Source organism: Myiozetetes cayanensis, unplaced genomic scaffold, assembly GCF_022539395.1.
Source record: "Myiozetetes cayanensis isolate MyiCay16 unplaced genomic scaffold, myiCay2020 scf1, whole genome shotgun sequence".
NCBI lineage: Eukaryota > Metazoa > Chordata > Aves > Passeriformes > Tyrannidae > Myiozetetes > Myiozetetes cayanensis.
Genome location: NW_026086604.1, coordinates 59,945,612 through 59,957,773, shown reverse-complemented (window position 1 = coordinate 59,957,773; position 12,162 = coordinate 59,945,612). Strand labels below are relative to the sequence as shown.

The window sequence follows — 12,162 nt, the reverse complement described above, 5'->3', positions numbered from 1 at the left end:
TGCATCACGCCCCTGAAAGGCCAGGGGTGCATGCGGAGAGCAGAAGCACAAGAATAAAGAAAGGATTTAAGCCTTGTCTCAAGACTTCGAGAGTGGACTTGGGCATTCCCCAAGTTGTTTCTTTTCTCTGACTTAAGCTTCTAAAAGCTTAGGGAATGCCGGGCTAAACAATTCACCACACTGCACTTCCACTCCTAAAAAAAAAAAAACCAAATAAATAAATAAAAGACAATCCGAGCTGGTGTGACCATTTCTGTCCTGGATCAGCTCCCCATGACCCGACCTCGGGCCCAGCCGCCGCCGGGGGCACCCCCGGCTGGGCACCCCCGGCCCTTCCGCCGGGCTGGACCCCCGGCGAGGGGGAACCCGGGGCCAACCCGCCCTCCCCCGGGCAGGGCCAGGCAGCGGGACGAGCCCCCCGCCGCTGTGCCAGCCCTCCCCAGCCCCAGTCCCAGCCCTGGCCCGGGCAAGGCCGGCGTGAGCGGCGGCCGCGGCCTCGCCGAGGGGCCGGGACCGGGAGCAGGGTGGGGGCCGGGACCCGACGCTCCGCTCCGCTCCGCGGCTCCTACCGGCCTCGTCCTCACAGCCCAGCCCAGGGCCCGCCTGGCTCCCACCAGGCCCGGCCCGGCCCTTCCCTTCCCCTCGCCTCCGCGGCGCGGGCAGCGAAAGCGAAAGCCGAGAGCGGAGCCGCCCCGGCCCCGCTGCCCGCCGGTCCCCGCTCCCCCCGCGGTGCCTCACCATGGGCCGGCCGTGTGCCAGGCGGTGACCGCGGCCCCGGGACACTGGGCGGGAGCCGGCGCGCAGGGCTCCCCCTCCCCGGCGGAGAACGGCCCTGCCCCGCCCGCCACACACACCCCCGCCGCCGCCCTCATGTTTGCTTCCCTTCGGGAACGGCAGGACGCGGGCGGAAAGGGGCCGGAGAGGAGGAGGAGGAGGAGGAGGAGGAGGCAGAGAAACTGCCGTGGCCAGGAAGGGAGTACCGGGAGACTAGGGTGAGGGCTTACAGGCACAGAAAACTTTAATTTTTTTTTCTTCTAAAGGAGAGCCGAAGTTTCCCGCCGTAATTTTAAGAACTTTTCAGAGAGTCGTAAAATATTCTGAGGTCGAAGGGACACACAAGGATCATGAAGTCCAACTCCTGGCCCTGCACAGGACATCCCCAAGAGTCGCACCATGTGCCTGAGAGCGTTGTCCAAATGCTTTTTGAACTCTCTCAGGCCTGGTGCTGTGACCACTTCCCTGGGGAGCCTGTTCCAGTGCCCAACCACCCTCCGGGTGAAGAACCTTTTCCTGATATCCAACCTAAACCTCCCCCGATACAGCTTCAGGCCATTCCCTCGGCATGTTTTGGAAATAAATTTGAAAATAAGTGTACCCTGTTTGTGTCTGACACCATTGGATCCTCCCCCAACACGCAGCTCCTGGCTGGCAGAGCACCTGCTCCCAGTGGGAATGCCTGCACCTTTGCGACAGGTAGAACAGAACCTCCAAGGGCAGCCTGATATCACTTCTGATCGTTTTATCACCTCTGAATAGAAGTGTAAAACTGTCTGGCTACCTGGCAATATCTGTAGAGCAACTATGTTACGTCACTACACCATTTTTTGACTAAACTCAGCAGCATTAATAGAACAAACTGAAGATCTCCAACGTACGTTGATTCTGATGTCCTGAACAAGACTTGAGTAATCTGTTCATCTGTCATTCCATGCCCTTTTGGCCAGTTCCAATCTAATTTGGAGAAAGTCATTACAGTCCTTTAAATTTTGTGGAAATTGATATGTTACTGAGGAAACAAATCTAAATTTGTTTCCTCAGCCTAAGAATAGCAAGCAAAGAGCTCAGCTTTTACACATGCCTGTTAGCAGCAGACAGCCAGATAGTCAGGGTGTATATATTAGCCATCCACTATACGTATACATGGTTCCAAAATACTAGATGGAATTTTTATAGGGCTAATGGATAATAAATTTTATTTATTGTAATTAAGGTTATTAAGGGGCTAAAGGATCCAAGTCCACAGTATCTATCCCATGCCTTCATTAGTTCTGTTATTTACAGTACAGCTTCTGGAATGGCAATGGAGTACTAAGGAATGCCAGAGTACTATAAAAATATGTTACACTGAACATATATTTAAAAAGACTAAAGAGGGTGACATAGGCTAGCCTAGCATTGACAGTTTGACATAGATATGGAACAGAAACATGGAAGTGCTGGGATACGGTCAGTTAAGTGCCAATAACTAAATGCCAGTTAACACATTTTTATGGAAAAGGTTTGATTAAACGCACTGGCATTTAAGTTTGGCTGATAAAGGAGGTAATGTTGATGTAATAGCTTCCGTATGAGGTAGAGCAGTAGGATATTCTCACAAATACAATGTGGAATGCAAATTCTGTGTAGTTCACAATAAGTGATTCAGGTGACAGTTCTCAAGAGGAGTGATTGTAAGTGAAGATTTGTCATAAGGTTGGTTTGGTGCTATTCTTGGCCTAGTGCTGTGAGAAATCACCCAGACAAAAATACCAAATGACTACTTTGATGTTGTAAATAAAGGTAAGGGCCGTTCACTTAGATAAACTCCTTTGAATTACTTTGTAAACTCTTCTCACTTGCAGAAATACTCCTCTGAAGCCAGCCAAATTGGACGTTGTACATTCAAATAAAGCCTCAAAGGCACACCTGGAATCTGAGGGAAAATGACTGTCATGAGACAGCGCTAAAGAGGACCTGGATATAAACCACTGAACATGAGTTCTCAGAGCAAAGCTTTTGGTGACTAATACTCTGAAGCAAAACCAGAGGAACATCAATTACAATTGGAATCAGTATCCTCTTTTTTTATAGACCTCATGAAACCATTATCAAAATATGCATTTGGTTTGAGCATTGACAGTTCAAAGGGATCTTTAACATTGGAAAGAATCCAGAAGAAAGTTATTAAAGATACTCTAAAATCTTAATCCAATGCAGGTAAAGAGATACCTTTATCATAAGCGTAGTAGTACTTGTCTGGGTTAGAGATGTTTGAAGAGTAGAAGTGTTCATTTTCAGAAAATTACAAAATTCTGAAAGCAGAACTAAAATGAAAATGAGACTAGAAATATGGCACATCTTCATTGGCTATGGGATTATATTGCCTGTGAATCTGTTTTGAAACAGTACAATGTTTTCAGTAAAAATATAGAGTTTTTTTCAAAGATGCACTGTAGCTCAAGCATACAAGCAGAATACATTGGCAGAGATTCTGTGCAGTCCCAGTATGGAGTTTGTGTGACCACAAGATTATACTTATTCTTTCCTTTCCTTAAACTTGGTGACTTTGGAAAAAGACCAAGAAGTCTACTTATGTAGCAGCAAAAGAAGGAATAGGATCACGATGATATTTCCAAAAGGAAAGATTTTTTTTTTAATGAGTTCCAACAGGCAACATCTGAAGAGCTTCTGGCACATTTCCTTGTGAACACGATGCTCATGCCTGACTGTCCAGTTCTGCCACCAGTGCTAATGTGATCGTCCAGACAACCCAGCAGTGACTGCAGAGAAGTCCAAATCTCTTGAAGGAAAAAATGACAATGCAAAATGCTATGTCACTCATGTAAAGATCATCAAAGGAACAAGAGTTCCACCTTCAGGTCTGGGAAAATACTACCTCTGATGGCAAAAGATATCTCAGGAAAAAAAAAAAGTGTAGATGAAGTTGGACTTCCTGAATTACAGACAGAATCAGACTTGTACTGCAAATCTGCAATCAGCTTTGAATGTTCTCTTACAGATCTGATGACCATGTGCATTCTTATATAGTTATCATAGAAACTGTTCTGTATTACCAATAAATAGTATAGGAGAAAATCATGGAGAGTCCTAGAAAGGCACAGAACTGTTACATATCTGACTAAGGAAGAGCTTGCAGAAGTTTCTTTTTTTTTACAAGAGATCATTCATAGTTTTTAGATACATGGATTCAGAACCATAATCCAGATGTGCAATTAATTTAACATGCTCAGCTCTATTCTCATCAGTCTTTCCTTACACACAGACTCTCAGATAACTCATGCTGGGGATATTTCAGTGAGTGTTGCTCAACAGACACAGAACTTCCAAGATGCTTACTTTATGTTCCAAGGGATCTGAGATCCAGATCTTTTTCCAGTAGAGCATTTCAAAATTCTGTTGCCTTTTTTAATGCATTATTATTACAGATACACTGATTCCACTGTCAAAAGGCTTGTGCTGGCAAGAACAAGTAATAAAGTTTCCACTGTGTCATGGAAAACAGCCATTACTGTTGCAGTGAGCAGTGCTCTCTCTCTCACAATCTTTTGGGAGCACAAGGTTGTTTGAAATGAGATCCCCTTCTAACATCCCTGAAAAAAAAAAATCAAACTCTTTCAGTAATTCTTGACTGAGGGGTGTTCTCTGGAATATGTGGCAGCATTTTCTGAAACTGTATTCTTGGTGTAAGGAAAATACTGGGTGTTGATTTTGGGGGAAACTGTTTGCTAAATGTTGGCAAAAGTTGTGCTGTAGTTTTTGATGGTTTCTAGAATTGTGATACAAAGTCCTTTTAGTGTAATTTGAGGCAAAACCAGCTCAGATTTGGATGAGGATCATTCGTATAGTATTACAGAAAGCAGGGCTCTCAAGTGGGAATGAAACAGAAGAGGCTTATTATACATTAACATATTCACAGTAGCAGTAATACTGAATAGGGTGTAAAAGTAGAAGAGAAAGCAATTAGGGCAAAGCAGGTTCTATTTTAAGAGAAACACTTCCTCACTGGTTGCACTGGTTATTTGGGTCTTTTCCAGCACATTTACAAGTCTCACTCTGTGACCTTGATGCAGCAATTGTTTACAGTACCTGCCATTGACCTCCACCTGCGGCAGTCACGGAGGAAAGGCTGTACAGAGAGGATGGGAGGTACAGAAACTCTCTAGAGCACCTGGAGCATGGTAGGATTTCCCTAATGACTAGAGCAGGGCGAAACAAGCATCACTAGCTGATGGGAGCTCATGTTACCAGCACTCAGGAAATGTGTACCTGTGGCACTTTGCCAGGGGAGCCTTAGCTGTCTACTGCTGGCATAACTGAAGGAGGTAAAGCATAAAAACAAGTGTCCTACCTGGAAACTTACCCATGACTAGAATTTCATCAAGATCCATAGGTTTTTTTTCCCCAACGTATTTTTGTTCCCACAGGAGTTGAAGAGGATTTCTCTCACTCAGAACTACTGATCAGTATGTGCTGTAGCAACGGTGTATCCAATATTCTCAGTTTTGTGAGTAAGGTCACCTGAGCAGTTTTGCTTCAGAAGAAAGTTGAGCTACTTCAGTTAAAAAAAACCCTCTTAGGGGTACTGCCTTTTGTGCACATTTGTCTTGTGTTTTAAGACTGACTTCAGTGGCATCACCTTAAGCTAAGTCCCAACAAGTTGCTCCAACTAAAAAAGAGTTTCCATGCAGGTAGTTTTACCATCCAAAGAAGTTGGTCCATTTTTTTACTTTTTCTTTTTTTTTTTTAATATAAACAAGGCCTTAGAAATTCTGTATCAAATCTTAGTGCCATTCAAATCAATGATAAAATTTCCATTAAAATTAGCAGGGTGAGGTTTTCAGGTTTTTGTCCTGGTTCCAATGCTTCCTGAGACAAGAAAAGACCAGGGGGGTCTTTTTTTCTGGGGGGAAAAAAATAGACTATGGCAAATCAACTGAACAAACATTCATTCATCCAGTTCAGCCACCATACTTACCAGTAAACATTCCTTTTGTAAAATCATTCAGCCTTGAAATAAGGATTGAGAATGTCTTTGAACTGCAGACCAGAGGTGTAATATCATCAGCTTGTATTCATAATCAGTTTATATTAAGATGTTTTTAAAACCATTTTTTATTTTTCTTGTTTAGTTAGGAAGGTTAGTCTGATTCTGCTGTTTCTATAACACATGCAGATCATGAGCAACTGTCTGTTCAATAAAACCTTCAGGGAATTTTAGAAACAAATTGAAATTTAGAATACTCACATTCATTTGGGGTCCTTTTCCACTGACTTGATGTTACATCTCTGCCTTTAAGATTTCTGATCTGTCTCTGCTTTCTGTCTACCCCATTATGGGATAACCAGAAAGACATTGTTCAGCTCTGCCAAAGAAGCACCTCCTGGTACTGAGAGGTGAATAGACAACATCTGTAGCCTGCCTAGTTTGGATAATGGAATATTTATTTGATATTGGTTTTTTGGATATGAAAAGTTTATAAGACTCTTTCTGATTTAAAATCCATGTCATACTCTAAGGCATACATGGAATTATAGAATAATCATTGAATCATAGAATCACAGAATGGTTTGGGCTGGGAGGGACCTTAAAGATCATGTAGGTCACATAGTTCCAGACCCTACTGCCATGGGCAGGGAACCTTCAGTTGTCTGTATAACAACCTGTTAATCACACTGCTGGTTCAAAGGCCTTGCATGCCATGTAGCTTTGGATTGTCTCCAGCAGTGGCCACAAGAGACAGGAAAGTCAGAGTAAGAATTGGGCAACCATATGTGCTAGTTCCTCCTTCATGTTCTCCCAGCCTTTACCTTGTTTTATACTGGGGGTTTCCTGAACCAGATTTGGTTTGTTTTCTCAGTGACCTCAGCGGATCACTCTTTCAAATGCTCACCCAGTCTCCCATATAAAGTAAGGCTCTTTCGAGCAGAAAGTCCCTAGGCAATGATTTTCACAGGTCTGCTGCTGTCTGCATAAAGAGCCTGGCTCTTCTGACAGCTCACTGCTTTCCAACTTCCCCTTGCTACTCATTGCTCTGTTGACCTCATTTCTTCTCTGCATTGCCTTTTCTAAGTCTCAGCCACTCCTTGTGGTCAATTTACTTGATAACTTTGATCATCCTTGTTGCCTCTTCCTTGCCTTGTTGCCTTTTCCATTTCTGATTTTTTTGGGTTTTTTTTTCGGTTGGTTGGTTGGTTAGGGGTTTTTTTACTTTGGTTTTTTGGTTTGGTGTTTTTTTCCCTCTAACCTCAAAATCTTTCTTTGTGTGGTATGGCCAACAAAATGGTTGGCTCCTTAGCTTTAGGAATGGGCCATACGGTTGCATTGAAAAGGATTGAAGGCAACATAATAAATAAGGCAGTTGTACAGAGAAATACTGTAACTCACAAGAAAGTCAGGGTGGCTTAGAAAGGAAGAGGAGGAACAGCTGAAATACAGTTCAACATCTGTTCCTAGAAAGTATCTGTCATTTCTAATATGTGGCAAGTGGTATGCAATTTTAAATGGAACTGAAAAATTATCTTAAAAAGTCATAAAATGTACTTTCTCAAATCAGAACCTTCTATTGTGCTGTGCTGCTTTGATTCTTTCTGTCTTACACATTTTCCAGCATCCATCAATTTCTTTGTAGCTAGGGAGCCCCTCATGACCTGGATCTTTACAGTGATGCTTGCTGGCATTATCTTGAAAAGTGTAAGTCGTGCCTGGCAGAAGTCAGACCTTTTTCTCCGAGAGATGCGAAATGAGAAGATAGTCACTTGGAATTGACTCCTTTGCTGTCTCTTTCTTCCTTGTAGGTCATAAATATATGTAAGCCATGAGGGAGGATTCTGGTATAAGACAAATGGCTTAAGTTCACATTTCAAACTTATTTTTTTCTTCCCTGCTGTACAGTTTTACTACAGAGACTTTCATCTGCACTTCCTGAAAAAGAAATTTGAAGCTCTAGCACCAAAGATGCAAAGCTGAAGGGTTTGTCAACTCAGTTGTCAAGTCAAGTAGACTTTTTCATTGCATCATTAATGTCATGTATGCACTAAAATTGTGAAGTGCTCAAGTTCAGTAACCATTGAGTGGAGATGCTGCATGAACAGATATACATGATCCAAAGAGACTTTATTCCATAGTAAGAATTGTTTTTATAAATAAATAATGGTTGAATCTTATTTTATTTACTTTTAGTATGGCAGTAACACTATGAACTCCTGAAGTTTAGTCTTGTAGAAATAAACCTACTTTAGCATTTTGTTTCAGAGAAAGAAAGCCTCTAAAACCTATTTTAGTTTAAAATGTAGTTGAAAGTTTGGCTTTCTTGATAAGTACTTAGGAATACATGTTCAGCTGGCTATGTGGAGAAATAGCTGTGCAAGTCCTATTACTGCTAATGCTATTACTAATTCCATGCACATCACACTGAATATTTACATCTTTGTTTAGTATTTAGATGAGCCTCAATACTGCTGAATTCTCACTGTTACAGCCATCTGTAATGCAAAAAAGATAAGCATAAACATGTGATAAAGATCACTCTTAGTTAAAGGTATTTAATGCTATTTAAAATATAGGATTATTACAGTTTGAATTACACCCCAAATTGTGACTAGAAGGGCTTAATTTCTCAGAAATAGTAGATTGGATTAATGTTCTGTGGGCACTGGGAATATAGATAATTTTCTTTGTGTGCAAGAGCTCTGAGTTTCAGAGATGATTAAGAGGGGCATTAGCTTAATTCTTGGGTGGTACAAAGAGTGAGTTATTTTAGCAGTTTTATATGTGGTGGCAAATACTGTCTGCAGGATGGATTTCAAACATTTATGAGTGGTTCTCTTCTACCTCAGCTGCAGACAGGTAAAACACTGGGAAAACAAAAATAATTTAATTGTTGTGTGACTGTGTTGCCAATATTACACACTGACTGCTTAGTTTGAGTAACATGATTGTGTCTTATTTTCAGTTTGACTGCTTTTTGCTAAGGGTCATCTCTGAGCTGGACAGTAGTCCTAAAGAGGACAGAGGTGATGAACAGAAAATAGCTTTTATGAGCCACAGGACTCAAAATAAACCAAGACAACATTTCTGTGGAGCCAAGCACAAATCTGCTACTTATCTTTCTTTTGCAAGTAGCTTCCTAGATTTCTTAGTTGTTCTTCTCAATTGTAATTTTTAATGTGGCTGTGATTATCTTAGGGTTTCATTATGAGTTTTACTGCTCAACCACTGTACTTATTACTGACTTGTCCAGTCTCTTTCTGTGTCTGGAACAGAGCTATGGCTCAACAGGAATAGTTGTCATCATCTTCCCAAGGAATACACCAAAAATTTGGAGGCAGAGAGAATCCAACACCTCAAGAGATCACCACTGATATTCTTCTCAATTTCTTTTGTGAAAAATAATCAGGATCGTTTCACTACTCCTTTTCACTCCTCAACATCAGGCCTTGTAAGCAAATGGGGAATCTGCCAATACTTTCACTTCAAGTATTGGAAAATTTAGAGGTAAGGCCAGGACAAACTTGATGTAGAGGGTGTCTAGATGTGGTGGCTGACAAGAAGCAGGGCAGAAGTGATGCACTGTGTGGATGAGAGCAGAATACACCTGGACAGTGTGGAGAAAGGACACAGTGAAGGTAGGAGTGAGTCCAGATTCAGTTTGTTTGTCTGGGAAGTCTAGCAGACACGTGGGAGGAAAGAACTTCAAAAACCAAGACAGAGTGAGCATTAAAATTTTACACTGGTGTGTTTTTAATCTAATGCTGTGTGGGTTAAACTTCTGGTTTTGGGGACGTGACTCAGGGGTTTGTCAAATTAGAGTTTGGCCCTCCTAATGATGATTCTTAGCACTTCAGTGAATCAGATGAAAGTTTGCATGGAATTTAAAAGTGCCCCATGTTTCTCAGGACTGTTTCAGAGATGATGACTGAAGAAATTTCCTGAGACTAGTTGAACCTCAGTCTAACTCTTCAGGTTAATGGACTCACAGTAGAACTTGATGTTGAAATGCAATAAACAAAATTCCTGTCATCTACTTCAGGCTCCAATTACTCTGGAAAACTTCTGTTAACACATACATTTCTGTCATTTCAGGAGCACCTTCAAACTATATTTCAGGAGAACAAGTTAGTCCTTCCTGAACTTCCTCACTGCAGCCCTCTGTCCTCTATGACTTCCCTTTCAGGTGATATGAATGCAAGCACTGAGCACGAAGAGCTGTCCCACCAACTGATGCTCTTCCTGCCACACCCATTTTGGGCTGCAGAAGCCCTCTACCAATACTGGGTCCTAGAGAAAAGGCTCCATGCATATACAAGGGGAGAAGCAATAAAAGTGACTTGTGTTTCCTGTGAAAGTCTGTCTTTACAGGTAGTTCTGCAAAGGAAGAACATAAGTGGGATGGCAGTTTGGCTCTGCATCCTTTGGATAAGGAAGGAGGCTTTGAGGGAGCAGTAGGATGAGCTTGCTGATTGGGATGCTGGGATCTGCCGTCTTCCAGCCCACACCCTACATGTGTTTCTTGTTATTAATAGCCTTGTTCTTTGCATTGCCACCCTCAGAATACTCTGCCACTAGTCTTTTCTCTCTGTCCTTGTCGTTCCTTCCCCAGTTCTGTTCCCCTACATATGACTCATCCCTAAAGCTCTTTATCTTCTCCACTGTCCCAATGCCCTGGGTCATAACAATACGTAGCAGTGGTACCAGTGCTGTAGGGAGAGCAAGAAATGTCAAAGATACACTTTCACAACCACTCTTAGCAGGGTTCAGTCTTCAGCAGTTTTGTTCTATCCACCTGGTTGCTGTTGAAGCAACTTCCAAAGACCAGGCAATAGACTCTGTGCTGCAACAAATAATAATATTTCAGAAAAAAATTGTATGAAAAGTTAAAATTTTGTCAAGTGTAAGATTTTCCTTAGATTTATGTAATTATAGAAAATGTTTATTTATTTATTATTTGATGTTATAAAAGAAATCTGAAGTCATAGAATGGCAAACTACATAAAGCTGTTTGCATTTTAACAATTTATTATATTGTTTCATCGGCATAAGGCATAAAGAATGCAGATGTTATGATTTAAATGGTTTAACTGTTTTAAAACTCATACTTTCTAATGAAAATTTCTTAGGTAATGCTCATGTTTTATCAGACTAAGCAAGAATTTTGCCACTGATATCAGTGTCACCAGTATTTGACTCGTTTAAGGTAAAAAAATGTCCTATTTCAATGTTGGCGTACTGGAACTCAAGCAAAATATCTTAGCACGATTATGAGGCAGAGAGTTGTACTTCAGAGTTTAAGTTGGTGAGTCTTTTTGCTGTACATGTCAGGTTGGTACTGCAGTTTCTATAAAGTTTATTCCCTAGATTGATGTCCAGTCTCGCAGCAGTCCTTCAGTAGTCATTTTCTGCTAAGGCTGAGTGCTGTCACCGAGTGCATGTGGATACAAAATGAGTCATCAAATAAGGACTTGAAAAAGCAAGAGAGAGAGAGAGAATAAAGATGATTGCTCTGTATGAGACGATTAACACTGGAACCTTTACAAAATGGGGACATTGTAATTCTTAGTAGGTGGGTTAGATATTCATGGACACAAGCAGGTTATCTGCAGGGTGTTACAAATAGAGCCAAACTAGAAGGTTTCATAGTTTTTCGTTGCCTGCTACTTCATTTAATCATTTGCAGCAATGAGGAGTGACAGTAAAGGCACATACAGGGAAATCAATGTGATAATGTGCATATATGTATTGCATGGCAACTATGAATACACCAGAGGTTATCCACCGTGTACTGTTACACTTCTGTCTTATGAGAGAAAATGGAAGCAGAGTGAATAAAAAGAACACTGGGATTTAATCAATTTCCTGCCAATGTGCAAAAATCTGTATCGACAGCTTTAACAAAATTAAATATGTTGTCCAAGATCCATGTTTGGCAGAGATGGCTGATGAACCTTCAGGTAGTGTGCTGATTTTTTAATATCTTTTTTTTTGTGGTTTTTTTTTACCTGACATAGGTATTATTGCTTTGATCTGTGACCCAGCTCCATCTTAGCTACACTGAAAGATATCAGAGACTGGGCAGTTGGAAACATTGACTGAGGGGTGACTTGTGTGCACAGAAAGAAGGGGAAATTAATCACCTAGTACTGAAATTGCCCTGACATGCCTTGTGTGTAGAATTTTTACCACAGATTTCCGGGCTGCAAGCCTAAATAGCACAGCCCAAACGTTCAGCTCGAGAGGGGGAGTTTGAATGACAAATTGAGTGTGCAAGGTGTGGGAGAACTACAGAGTTCAGACAAGATCAGCCAGACAATAGCAAGAGACTGAGGGCAGTGGGAGTACCATGAGGAAAAGAGCAAAACTAGATTTCTGAATGTAGCTCTTAGAGT

General features: G+C 41.6%; 1 protein-coding gene across 2 annotated transcripts in view; it reads right to left on the bottom strand.

The window, feature by feature from the left end:
• The window catches only part of STX17 (syntaxin 17), a 30,436-nt gene extending 29,605 nt beyond the window's left edge, over nucleotides 1–831 (bottom strand). The window contains exon 1 of one of the 2 annotated variants that reach the window (XM_050306097.1): nucleotides 739–831. The gene's annotated coding sequence lies outside the window, so the exon portion shown is untranslated. Of the gene's footprint in view, nucleotides 1–569; nucleotides 712–738 lie in introns of those variants that run through there. The other variant, XM_050306089.1, reaches the window with a different exon arrangement.
• Nucleotides 832–12,162: the final 11,331 nt, after the last annotated feature.